This window comes from Puma concolor, chromosome C1 (genome assembly GCF_028749965.1).
Source record: "Puma concolor isolate L17-30 chromosome C1, mPumCon1.1.hap2, whole genome shotgun sequence".
Taxonomy (NCBI): Eukaryota; Metazoa; Chordata; class Mammalia; order Carnivora; family Felidae; genus Puma; species Puma concolor.
The window spans coordinates 108,991,364-109,006,146 of record NC_141674.1 but is presented as its reverse complement, the minus strand read 5'-3'; the positions used below and the strand labels follow the sequence as shown (position 1 = coordinate 109,006,146).

Genomic DNA, 14,783 nt, shown 5'->3' with positions numbered 1-14,783 from the left:
TTCCTCATTTTACTACTCAGTTTGACTTCTGTCTACACTCTATACTCACACTGCTTTACAAAGCTCAATAACGAAGTTCTTACTGTGAAATCCAGTGAGTCACTTTCAGTGCTTTCTGCTGTATTTGACATTGCTGATCATTCCACTGTTTCTGCTCTATTCCTTTTCCTTCTCTCTTGGCTTTCCTTCCTTTGTAATGATTCATGTTGGCATTCTGGGTTCTGCCTCCTCCTTTTCTGACAGAATACAAACTTCCCATGGTTCTTTAATCTCCATTTTAGCCCTGACCTGTTCCCTAAGCTTTAGACTCATAATTTCAACACTGATTCCTGAATATATACATTTGAATGAGCCACAGTTACCCCTGACTGAAAAAGTACCAAATCAAACTCATTCTTTTTTAAAAATTTATTTTGAGTAGAGGAAGGGCAAAGAGAGAGAAGGAGAAAGAGAATCCCAAGCAAGCCCAGTGCTGTTAGCACAGACCCTGATGTGAGGCTCAATCCCATGAACCATGAGATCATGACCTGAGCTGAAATTAAGTCTGATGCTTAACTGACTGAGACACCCAAGTACCCTGAACTTAATATTCTACTCCTTTCTCTACATCCCAGTTCCTCTTGTATTTCCTTTCTCAGGGAATGCTGTTACTATTCATCTACACAATTGTTTGGCTGAAACCCAACATTAGCTTCTTCCCTTTTTCATCTCTCACATCCAATAATAACTAAATCTGATAGACTTTTACCTCTCTTTTTTTGCTTATGTATTATTATTTTTCAAATAATTTATTTATTTAGTTAACATATAGTGCAACAATGATTTCAGGAGTAGATTCCTTAATGCCCCTTACCCATTTAGTCCATCCTCCCTTCCACAACCCCTATAGCAACCCTCTGTTTGTCCTCTATATTTAAGAGTCTCTTATGTTTTGTTCCTCTCCCTGTTTTTATATTATTTTTGCTTCCCTTCCCTTATGTCTATCTGTTTTGTATCTTAAAGTCCTCATATGAGTGAAATCATATGATATTTAGACTTTTCTTTATTAAATACATCTCCAACCTTCTCCTAGAGAGGATGTAACATGTGGTGGTTGAAACATGGGCCCCGGAGCCAGACTTCTTAGGTTAGAATCATATCCCTGCTATCTGCTAGTTATGTGATCTTGGACAAACTCCTTATTTTTTTATGCCTTGATTTTCTTACTAGAAAAATGAGAATAATATTAATACTTGCATCTTATGCCATCTGTAGGAATGAATGTGTTATTTCATTTGAATCAATTAGTGACTATTACATAGAACATGCTTGATAAATACTAGAGCAATTTTTATAATTTTATCTATGCTGGCTACCACTTGACTAATTCAGGTCCTCATATCTTATTGTGTCTCCCTCAAATTCATCTTCTACTCTGCTTCCAAGTACCTTATTTTTTAAATAGGATATGCAATTGTCAGCATCAAGTGACTATATTGCTTCTGCACTTAAAAGCCACATAGTGGCCAAAGGACAAACTATAAACTCTTCATCTAGAATGCTCTATGTCTTGGCCTTGACCTAATCCTCTGTTCCATCTCCTGCCACTCCCCTCATACTTTATTTACTAGGTAATCTAACTCCTTAAAATTACAAACGTATCTGTGCTAAGGATGTTTTCTCTGCTCTAACAGCTTTTTTGCATTCCTTTCTTTCCTGAGTAACCTACACAGCTTTCAGGACTCAGCCCAAGGGACATCTACATTGCTAGACTGGTTTCAGCATTCCTCCTGTGACCCACCCCCATCTCCCCTCCCCCATCCTTGCATTCCTCTATTGTAGTATTTTAATTTTTATATTTTCACCACCCAGAACAATGTTAGTGCTCCATACATTATTTTTAAAATTAAATATATGTTGGGGTGCCTGGGTGATTCAGTCAGTTAAGCATCTGACTCTTGATTTCAGCTCAGGTCATGATCTCACAGTCATGGGGTTGTGGGATCAAGCTGAGAGTTGGACTCTGCACTGACAGCACATAGCCTGTTTGGGATTCTCTGTCTCCTTCTCTCTCTGCCCCTACCCCACTCACGCGTGCGTGTACACATCCTCTGTCAAAATAAATAAACATTAAAAAAAATTTTTTAGGGGCGCCTGGGTGGCGCAGTCGGTTGAGAGTCCGACTTCAGCCAGGTCACGATCTCGTGGTCCGTGAGTTCGAGCCTCGCGTCAGGCTCTGGGCTGATGGCTCAGAGCCTGGAGCCTGTTTCCGATTCTGTGTCTCCCTCTCTCTCTGCCCCTCCCCCGTTCATGCTCTGTCTCTCTCTGTCCCAAAAATAAATAAATGTTGAAAAAAAAAATTTTTTTTTAAAAAATAATTTTTTTAAAGAGAGGTACTTCCTTAACTACTACTACTAATATATTAAAATTAAACATATTGAATAAGTAAAACTAATTTTCACTTTATTTTTTAAGTTTATTTATTTATTTATTTTGAAAGAGAGAGAGGGGAGGGGGCTGAGAGAGAGAGAGAGAGAGAGAATGAGAGAGAGAGAATCCTAAGCAGGCTCACACTGTCAGTGCAGAGCCTGATGTGGGGCTCAACCTCATGAACCATAAGATCATGACCTGAGCTGAAATCAAGAGTTGGATACTTAACCAACTGAGCCACTCAGGTGTCCCCTAACTTCTACTTCAATCAAGATATTTTCAGTATCTAGCTTCTAGCTCTTTCTTTTTCAACGTTTTTTTTTTTAATTTAATTTTATTTATTTTTTTATTTTTGGGACAGAGAGAGACAGAGCATGAACGGGGGAGGGGCAGAGAGAGAGGGAGACACAGAATCGGAAACAGGCTCCAGGCTCCGAGCTATCAGCCCAGAGCCTGACGCGGGGCTCGAACTCCCGGACCGCGAGATCGTGACCTGGCTGAAGTCGGACGCTTAACCGACTGCGCCACCCAGGCGCCCCTCTAGCTCTTTTAAGTAGGTAAAATGTAGTGCCTTGATAAACACTGGACAGCATCCTGTCAGCAGGAGTAACAGGTCCAAAACCTTGGTAATTCTGTAAGTTCAGTCTGGTTGTGGGAGGGACAAAAGCAGGGAATGGGACTGCATCCCACAGGAAAAAGATTTTTATTATAAAAATAGTAAATGAGCCACAACTTTCTATCCACACATCCCTATGCTTCCTGCATACTCTCTTCCTGGAGCTGTGGTCTTCCAATTATAGTCAATTCTCACTATTTGTGCTATGCATATTTTACAAAGTCTTTGAAAACATTGAATTGGCAAATACTGAATCCTCATTCCTGGGGGAAATAGGTTCCTGTGAGCCTCTAGTCACACAATTTTTTGTCAACCAAAACACTATTTGCATTACATTGTATCATTTGTCAACATCCTTGTCAAATAAGCAAGTCTCATTGGCATTGAAAACCCACTCTTCCATATAACCCTTTTCTTGTATAACACTTAGCCAGTGTTTACATTTTTTTCTTGAAGTCCCCTGATCCTAGAACTTGCCTCACCTGTAAGTTTAATGTTTCTTATATGATATAGCCCTTTGAAACAAGTGAGTTGGGCAGCACTAGGTAGATAGGTTTAACATTTTCCTGACCCTAGGTAAGGTGACCATAAATTTCTTTGGTTTCCAGTCTTTTTTTTTAATTTTTAAAATTATGTTTATTAATTTTGAGACAGAGAGAGAGAGATGGGCAGAAAGAGAGAGGGAGACACAGAATCTAAAGCAGGTTCCAGGCTCTGAGCTATCAGTGTAGAGCCAGACGTGGGGCTCAAACCCACAAGCTGTGAGATCATGACCTGAGCCAAAGTCAGATGCTTAACCGATGAGCCACCCAGGCTCCCCTCCTTGGCTTTCAGTCTTACAACATGCTGCCCACTACACTTTTTCATGGTTCATCATCTCATGAGTCCACATTTTAGCTGCTTTTCCATATTTTCCATAGTTACATCATAACACTACAGCTGTTTACTTTAGCATCTTCCAGAATGACTTCATATACATATCAGTAAATTTCCGCTTTCTTTTTTCTGAATGTACCATATGATTAATTCATAACATTGAATTCATGGCCACTTGCAATAGAACTCATGCCTGAGCAAAGCTTATCCAACACATCTATTTCTTCTGTAAGGCAATCACAGTTCTCTTGTGCTTAGGAATACTAGACATCACTTCAGCACTAGGTGTGGAAGCCATTTTAAGCAGCAAAATCGTCAACAATATGCACAAAAACGCCAAAAACATAATACCAACTAGACCACAAAAGGACATTTGTTTAGTAAAAGAGTTTAAACATAAAGGCAGAACATCACCTTGTTCAACCTGACCTGAGGACCTGGCATTGGGTGAATCAAATGTTTTGCTGCTCTGCACATGCCTGTGAATGACTGCAAAAGTGGCTTGAGTACTGATTTTGGGGTTAGAAAGAAATTCTAGTGAGTAGGTGAATTAAAAAATATGGAATCTATGAATAATAAGGAACTGTATTTAGTTTCATACTTTGTAGATTCCTCATAAAAATTAGTGGTAAATCATTCTTTGATTGTTAGAATAGCATGGAGGAAAACATTCTTAGCTCATACTGAGTCACCAGACACAAAGGGCACTGAGGAATGAGAAGAGGCTTTCTGAGATTCTGGGTGCTGGAGGCAAATATAGTCTTTGGGAACACCAGTGTCCGGACTCTGCTTTTGAGTCTCAGACAGGAATGTGGCCTTTGGTGGGAGATCAGTTTTCAATTATTCCTTTAAACTGAAATGCATTGACTGTTAAGTGAGTTCCTCCCCAACGGCAGTATAAATCTTAGTATGAAAAACTGGTAGTGTAGCTAGAATTGAGCTATTTCCTCTTTAGACAGTGATTCTGGCAGGTACACCTTTCATCAGGAGTCTAGAAGCCAGAGAAGTACCATATTAAATATGCAGCATTTGTTCTTGCCCTATGTGGTTACACACTTCCAACAATTTTTCTACATATAAGCTAATTAAAATGAGAACTTACAGTAAAAAATATGTGAAGTTTCATCCCATCATTCCATAACCTACATGAAACAATGCAAGTTAGAAAGAGAAAAGGCTTTGGAGACACACAAATTGGGTTCAAATCCTGTCTCTGCCAACATATGACCTAGAATTTAACAAGTTTCTTAATGTCTCTGAATCTCAGCTTCTTCATCTGTAAAACAAGTACATAATAACCACCTCACAGGATTGTTGTTATAACAAAACTGTTTATACTCATGGGTTGACTTGTGACCATTTAGACATGGCCAGTTTGCAGTAGCAGCTGCATCAAAACATTCATTTCAAAATGTAAAACAATACTTTTAATTTATAATTTATAAGATATAAATTTGCAATTTATATCTCTGACCTTTAGTTATGTATAACTGTCTCCTATATTCACTTCCCACCTTAAGAGTTATAGTCAAATGGTAAAAAGACCTTATATTTTGCACTATCCCCATTTCTGAATCTTAACCCATTCTCCCTTGGATTCCCAGCTATAGGTGTGCATTTTCCCTGGTGTGGGATTTGGTGAGATCCTAAGCTGTTTGTTCCATTATTTTGTTGACTAGAGGTACTATCTGATAATATCCCAAATAAGTTTGTTACTCACATGCAGAAAAAAGCAAAGAGCAGACCTGAGGATGTTATCTTTACCAGTGCCTGTGTACAAGGTTGGTATCTTGGCTGGCATCTGGAAGGCTCTTGAACCATTCCCTAACTGATAAGGATGGGTTCACCTGTGCCTGGGCTCTGTGTACAATTTTTATATATTAACAAATTAAAGTGAGAACTTACAGTTTTCAATTGTATAGTGTGCTGTATGCCAAACACCTGCTTTCCTTCTAGTATTCTGAAATTCAGTATGTGTTAGGCAAGGGGGTGCTGTGTGACCAGCCTCCAATAAAAACCTTAAACTCTCAGCATCTAGTGGGCTTCCCTGGACAGAAGCATTGGGCACATGGTACTGCATTTTTCTCTCCTGTTGGAGAAAGAAGCAAGCTCAATGTGAACCCTTACAGGAGGGAGAAGCATGGAAAGACTTTGTGGGTTACTTATCCAGACTCCACCTGTGTCTTTTTCCCTTGCTGATCCTACCATACATCCTTTCACTGCAATAAGCCTCACCATGATTATATGCTAAGTCTCATGAGTCCTTTTAGCACATCACTGAATGTGCCTTAGGGACCCCCTCACTACCCCCACAAAAAACACTTAGTTCTTAAAAAGCAAACTTTTAGAGATTTCTGATTCTGCTAGGATGGAGTAGCCCCACTCTTTCAAGGCCCTTCCTCTTCCAACTAAACTTCCAGATATAATACAACAAACAAATGTAGAAAGACTGAAAGGTAGAAAGAAGGTGGGCTGTCTAGAGACCTCAAGACTTGTGAGGCAACAGGGTGCTGAGTGACCTGGTCTCCTTATGCCTCTCATATATCCCAGACAAGGCAGTGCAGAAGCCTCCAACCAGAACCAATGACAGGCACAAACAAGAAAAACTCAAAGAAAAGCTTGTTCCCCCTAAACAAGGGAGAAAACATTAGAAGAAGGATGGCTGTTGTAGACAGAATAATATAAGCTGTACACACATCCTAATCCCTGCCTGTTACCTTACCAAACAAACTGACCTTGAAGATATGATTAAGGTTAAGGGTCTTGAGAGGGGGAGATTACCTAGGTGGGCCCAACCTGATCTTGAGTCCTTAAAATAACATTTCCCAGCAGAGGTCAGGTTCAGAGAGAGAGGGAACTACAGAACAGTCAGAGAGATGCCATGGTGATGACTTTGAAATGCAGAAGTGGTCAGAAGACAAAGAATATGGTCAGCCTACAGAAGCTGGAAAAGACAAGGAAATGGATTCTCCCTTAGGTCCTTAAGAAAGGAACACAGCCTTACTGATGTGATTTTACCTTATCAAGGTACAGGACTGTAAGATAATAGGTTTGTGTTGTTTTAAACCATTAGATTTGTGGTAATTTGTTATAGCAGAAATAGGAAATGGGTAGAGATTTTGGAACCTAGAAGTGGAGTGTGACTGTAATAATCACCTAAAAATGTGGACGTGACTTTGGAATTAGGCAATGGGCAGAGGCTGGAAGAATCTGGGAAAGCATGATAGAAAAAGTCTAGATTTCCTTGAGTAGACTGTTGGTAGAAACATAGATGTTTTTTTTTTTTTTTTTTTTTTTTTTTTTTAAATTTTTTTTTTTCAACGTTTATTTATTTTTGGGACAGAGAGAGACAGAGCATGAACGGGGGAGGGGCAGAGAGAGAGGGAGACACAGAATCGGAAACAGGCTCCAGGCTCCGAGCCGTCAGCCCAGAGCCTGACGCGGGGCTCGAACTCACGGACCGCGAGATCGTGACCTGGCTGAAGTCGGACGCTCAACCGACTGCGCCACCCAGGCGCCCCGAAACATAGATGTTAAAGTCATGCTTCTCAGTGAGGGCTCAGAAGGGAGTGAGGACCGTGACAGAGAAAACATAAATTGCCTTAGAGGACAACTAAAATGTTTTGAACAGACTGTTAATAGAAAATGGATTAAAGGTGCCTCTAGTGAGGGCTCAGAAGGAAATAAGAATCCTTGTCATTTAGTGGTAGGATGCTTAAGCATAAGTGTGCCCTGTAGTTATATAGAGAGCAAATTGGTAAATGATGAACTTGGATAGTTAGGTGAGGAGATTTCCAAGCGAAGTGTTAGAAGTACAGCCTAGTTTCTTCTTGCTGCTTATGCTAAAATGCAAGAAGAAAGAAATAAATAGAAGGAAGGACTACTGAACAACAAGGAACAGGGGCTCGATGATTTTGGAAATTCTCAGCTTACCCAGATGGCAAAAAATACTAAAGTTAAGAGATCACTTTCAGAAAACTAGGTCTAGAGAAAAAACGGAGTGTCTAGACTACCTTTTGCTAATACCTCAGAAATACTGAAAGTCAGAGTATTCAGTCATACAAAAGGATCTTTGAAGACACTAAGCACGTGACTCAAAGATCCCCTTAGCCATATCAAAAGAAGCCAAAAACAGAAAGATCTTTGGAAGAGCCTCTTGTTTAATTGAGGGAATCCCTGTGGCATACATGGGAGACCCAAAAGGTTCTTAAGAATTTTATACCAGCAAAATCACTACCTGCTTAGACCAAAAGAAACAGCATGAAATGAAAGTGGGGCCAAGCAGGGAGCTAATCTTTCACCCCACTTCCCTGTCTCACAGAAGCAGATGGCATGCTCTGATTCCCCTCTCAGGTGGTTTGGTGGGGCTGAACAGGAAGCTATATTCCAACTTGCACCAAGCAGAAGCAGGTAATGTCCCACTCAGTGATGTCTATGGAAATGAGTGGGAAGTTTTTATTCTTTTCCAGGCAGAAGTAGGTGGCACTCTAATTTCCCCATGAGTGGTGTTAGCAGGCCAAGCAGGGAACTGACTTTCCATCCCTTGCGTGGGGGAAGCAAACACTGGTGAGCCAATTTGCTTGCTAGAGTAGTGTCTGTAGGTGCAGTGGAGAGCTGAGCCTCACCCTCAGGAAGCAAGAACCAGACAAGGAAGCAATGTGAGGTGGGGTGAGGCACCAACAGGTTTTACTGCCCTCACTCTTGTGTCAGTGGGGTGCAGCTAGGTTGATTGTCTACCACAATTGGCATGAATGAGACTGAATGATGTCATGTAAATCAGGAGTAGTTACCACTTTAATATCTACCTGCCCCAGTGTCAGATAGATAGGAGAAATGAACCTCCATACCTACTGGACAGTAATGAGGCAGGGGAAGAGAAGGGAGTCAAGACTAACTGGTATTTCACTTTGTTTCTTCTCTCCTTGTGTTGGCAGGGGCCAGCAGAGAGCTGAGCTTACATGCTGGAAGCAATGGGATGGTAGAGTTGGTGCGCTACTTTTACCAGGAAGTTGTAAGTAGGGATGAAGAGGGAGATAAACTTCTACCCCACCCAAATGCAATGACGCAGTGAGTACCCAACTTTCATCAGGGGGACTAACTGCTAAAAAAAAAAAAAAAGAAAGAAAGAAAGTAAAATAGGATGCAGAGTCTCATCACATAATATAGAGGATACAAGAGAATCACTCATTATACAAAGAAACAGAAAAACCACAAAATGAATGAAAAAAGACAACATACCAACACTGAGATGAATTAGATGTTGGATTATCAGACAATGTAAAGCAATCATTATAAAAATACTTGAATAATCAGTTACATATTTTCTGGAAACAAATAAAAAAAAACAGACAATGAAGTTATAAAAAGAGCCAAAAAAGAATCAATACTGATACAAAAACCTATTGGATAGGCTCAGTAGTAGAATGGAGATGACAGAGGATAAAATCATTGAACTTGAGGATAGATCAATACAGTTTGCTCATTCTGAACAACAGAAGGAAAACAGACTGAAACAAAACAGTCCCAGTGACCCATGGGCTGATAACAAAAGAGCAGAGTCTTAGAAGGAGAGGAGAGAGAAATGGGATTGGAACAGTATTAAAGAAATAATGGCTGAACACTTCCCAAATTCAGTGAAATTTGAAATTTGAATTCACAAATTCAAAAAGCTTCATGCTATGGACTGAATGTTTATGTCCCCTCTCAACTGATGTTGAAGCCCTAATCGCCAGTGTGATGGCATTTGAAGGTAACATGAAGGAGAAGCCCTCATAAATGGGATTAGTGCCCTAATAAGAAAAGACACAGGAGAGATGATCTGTCTTTCTGCCCTTGAGGATACAGCAAGAAGCCATCTCAAAACTAGCAAGCAGGCTCTCACCAGACACTGAATCGGCCAGCACTTTGATCTTGGACCTCTAGCCTCCAGAACTGTGAGCAATAAATGTTTTTGTTCTTTAAGCTACCTAGTCTGTGGTATTATGTTACGGCAGCCCAAGCTAACTAAAACACTGAGTGGACCACAAATAGGGTAAACCCAAAGAAATGATTTCTAAGACATATCACAGTTAAGCCTCTGAAAACTAAAGAGAGCAACTAGAGAGCAAACATACATTCCTTAAATGGTACACCTAACAAGGAGTTTGTCGTCTGAGCAATGTAGGCCAGACTGTCAACTGCTAAGCCTGTATCTTTTTTCCTTCAGGATGAAGGGAAAATAAAGACGTTTTTAGTTGAAGGAAAAGTAAAAGATATATTGTTCACAAACTTACCCTTAAAGGGTGGCTAAAGAAAGTTTTCTAAAGAGAAAAGAAATGATGACAAAAAAAGTCTGGACTTTCATAAAGAAAGAACATTGGCATGGGTAAAATTTAGGGTAAATATAATAGATTATCCATTTCTCATGAATGTCTTAAATCATTTTTGATGACTGAACAAAAATTTTAAAAAATTTGATATGGTGCTTAATGTAGATAGAGAAAACACTTTAGACAATGATAAAGTGGGGAGGGGAAATGAGCCTCCGTGGGAGTAAGATTACTATAGTTCATTGGAAGTGATACAATGTTGATAATGGTAGACAGTGATTAGTTATGTGTGTATACAACAATACTTTTAGCAACCACTAAGAAAACTACACAGAACCATACATTCAAAAATATTACAGGGGCGCCTGGGTGGCGCAGTCGGTTAAGCGTCCGACTTCAGCCAGGTCACGATCTCGCGGTCCGTGAGTTCGAGCCCCGCGTCAGGCTCTGGGCTGATGGCTCGGAGCCTGGAGCCTGTTTCCGATTCTGTGTCTCCCTCTCTCTCTGCCCCTCCCCCGTTCATGCTCTGTCTCTCTCTGTCCCAAAAATAAATAAACGTTGAAAAAAAAAAAATTTAAAAAAAAAAAAAAAAAACAAAAAAAAAAACAAAAACAAAAATATTACAAATAAATTATGATGGAATCCTAAAAATATTCATAAAACTGACAGAAAAGTAAGAAAAGAGTACCAGAAAACAGGAGAAACAATCAGGAAACTAATAATAAAGTGGCAGACTTAAATCCTAACACAATAAAGATTTCAAATGGAAGTGGTCAAAATGCACCAATTAAAAGAGGTAAGCATAATGGATAAAACAAAAACATCTAATAATGTTGCTTATAAGAAATTTACTTCAAATTAATAACAGGTTGAAAGCAAAAGGTATATGTAAACATAAATCAAAAAAGAAGTGGATATATTCATATCAAAGTAGACTTCAGAGCAAAGAAAAACAACTTTATTGAGATGCTAGGGTGCCTCAGTGGGTTAAGTGCCTGACTTTGGTTCAGGTCATGATCTTATGGTTTGTGAGTTTGAGCCCTGTGTCAGGCTCTGTGCTGACAGCTCAGAGCCTCTGGCCTGCTTTGGATTCTGTGTCTCCCTCGCTCTGTGCCCCTCCCCTGCTCATGCTCTGTCTCTGTCTCAAAAATAAACAAACAAACAAAAAAAGAAAACTAACTTTATCAATCTGTTCAAAAATATAGATGATGAGAGAATACTTCCCAACTTATTTTATTAGGTCCATCTTACCCTGAGTAGGGTAATGAATACACATTTTCATGGGTAAGGGTAGGGGGCCTGAATAGACATTTTTCCAAAGAAGACGTACAGATAGCCAACAGACACTTGAAAAGAGGCTCAATTTATCATCAGGGAAATGCAAATAAAAACCACAGTGAGGAATCTGTAACTTGTCAGAATGGCTGACAATTTATTGTCAAAAAGAAAATGTGTCTCCCTCTCTCTGCCCCTCCCTGCTCACACTTTGTCTCTCTCTCTCAAAAAATAAACATCAAAGATATATGTACCCCTATGTTTACTGTAGCATTATTTACAATAACCAAGATATGGAAGTGACCTAAGTGTCCATAAATAGGTGAATATATAAAAATGTGGTGTATACACACACACACACACACACACACACACACACACACACACACAATGGAACATTACTCAGCCATAAATAAGAATGGAACCTTCCCATTTGTGATGTGACAATATGAATAGACTTAGAAGGTATTATACTAAGTAAAATAAGTCAAACAGAGAAAGACAAATACCATATTACTTCACTCATACGTGGAATCTAAAAATCACATATCAAAACAAATCAACAAACACAAACAAAAAGCAGAAGCAGGCCCATAAATACCAGAAACAAACTGGTTGTTACCAGAGGGGGAGGGTGGTGATGGGCAAAATAGGTGAAGGAGATTAGAGCTGCAGACATCCAGGTATAAAATAAATAAGTCATGGGGATGAAAAGTACAGTATAGGGAATATAGTCAATAATACTGTAATAATTTTGTATGGTGACAGATGGTGACTATATTCATTGTAGTGAGCATTTTATAATGTATATTAGTATCAAATCACTATGTTGTTCACCTAAAACTAATATAATATTATATTTCAACTATACATCAATTAAAAATCTGAAGAAAAGGGGTGTCTGGGTAGCTCTGTTGGGTAAGAATTCAACTCTTGATTTTGGCTCAGGTCATGATCTCACTGTCATGAGACTGAGCCCCACGTCAGGCTCTGCACTGAGCATGGAGCCTGCTTAAGATTCTTTCTCTCTCTCTCCCTCTGCCCCTCAAGAAACGTTTTTTGAAAAAAATACTTAGGAAACATTTTAACCAAGGATGTGTAAGACTTCTGCATTGAAAACTACAAAACATTGCTAAAAACAGCTAAAGAACACCTAAAACATGGAGAAACAACCTGTGTTCATGGATTCAAAGATTTAATACTATTAAGATGGCAATATTCTCCAAAGTTATCTACAGATTCATTGTAATCTTAGCAAAATACCAATAGCCTTCTACACCATACATATAAATAGCAAAGATAACTCATACATCTTAACTTTAAAACTTAATACAAAACTACAGTAGTTAAAATAGTGTGGTACTGGCATAACCATAGATATATAGGCCAATGGAATAGAATTGAGGATCCAGAAATAAATCTATATATCGAAGGCCATTTGATTTTTTTTCCAAGGGTGCCAAGACCATTCAATGAGGGAAAGGTTAGTCTCTTCAACGAATGTTGCTAACGCAACAAGATACCCACATAGAAAAAATTGAAGTTGGATTTCTGCTTCACACAACACACAAAAATTGATTCAAAATGAATCAAAGACCCCAAAACTCTTAGAGGAAAGCAAGGAAGTAAATTTTCATGACCTTGGATTTGGTAATTGACTCTTCGACATGACACTAAATTCACAAGCAACAACAACAAAAAATCAAATTGGATTATATCAAATTAAATAGTTTTGTGCAAGTAGACACTATCAAGGCAGTAGACACTATCAAGAAAGTGAAAGGCAATCTACAGATGGGAGAAAATATCTGCAAATCACTTATTCAGTAAGGATCATAATATATATCCACACACACACACACACACACACACACACACACACACACACATATATGTATGTCATAATATATATCCACGTATATAAAAAAATTCTCACAAATCAATAGCAAAAAGACAAAAAGCCCAATTAAAAATGGGCAAATGTCTTGAAGAGACATTTTTCCAAAGAAGTTTACAAGTGGCCAACAAGCATATGAAAATATATTCAACATAACTCATTAGGTGAATGTAAATCAAACCACAGTGAGGTATACCATTCAGACCCACCAGGATGGTGTAATTTAAACAAAACAATATAAGACAGAAAACAAGTGTTGGTGAAGACATGGAGAAGTTGCAACCCTCATACATTGCTGGTGAGAATGTAAATGGTGTGAACACTATGGAAAACAGCTTGGCAATTCCTCAAAGAGTTAATCATAGAATTGCCATATGTACCAACAATTCCACTCCTATTCTAAAAGAATAGAAAACATGGATTAAAACAAAAGTTTATACATAGATGTTCTTGACAGCACTATTAACGATAGCCAAAAGTTGGAGACAACCCAAATGTCTATCAATGGGTATGATATGGGTAAATGACATCAAACAAATATATCCATACAATGGAATATTATTCAGTCCTAAAAAGGAATGAAGTACTGATATATACTATAACATAGATGAACTTCAAAAAGATTATGCTAAGTGAAAGAAGACAGACACGAAAGGTCACATATTGATTCCTTTTATATGAAATATCCAGAATAGGCAAATCCATAGGCCACAGAAAGTATATTTGTGCTTTCCAGGGTCTGGGGATGGGAAATGGGTAGTGACTGCTTAATGACTGTGGAGTTTCCTTTTGAGATAATGAAAATGTCTTGTAACTACATAGAGGTGATGCTTGCAAAACCTTGTGAATCTACTAAATGCCACTTAATTGTATACTTTAACATGGTTAATTTTATGTTATGTGAATTCACCATAATTTAAAAAAGGGATGAGGGAGACTCAGGGATGTGTACTTCACAAATACTTGATAATAAAAAAATTGCTATTTTATAAAGGGAAAGAACAAGAAACAGAGTCTGGGAATGGGTAAAAAGTATGCTGTGTGCACTATTAAGTTTTTTTAATAGGATGACAGTTTCATAAAAAATCATGCTGTCAAATGTCCCTAGGGATGGCATTTAATTGACTTAGTATAACTTTGTTTAATTAATTTAATTAAGAATATTATATCATAATGTCATACTTATTAGTAGTAGAGATAATACTGTCCAGTGTCAAACATAGTGTTTGACACTGAGTAGGTCCCCAGTAAATGGTAATTACTACAGGAAAGCTTGAGGGTTGGCCCTGCCTTCTTCAGTTCTGCTCCAGTGCCTTGCAAAGAGTTGAACACAGGCAGAGACACACTGTTGAGAGGGAAGAGAAGCCACAACCTCTGGCTCTGAGACATACCACTGTGTAGA

The 14,783-nt window shown here is 38.7% G+C and overlaps 1 protein-coding gene across 5 annotated transcripts in view; it reads right to left on the bottom strand.

Annotated features, from left to right (window-relative positions):
• ARHGEF4 (Rho guanine nucleotide exchange factor 4) overlaps positions 1-14,783 on the bottom strand; it is a 285,073-nt gene that overhangs the window by 136,209 nt on the left and 134,081 nt on the right. The window lies entirely within an intron of this gene.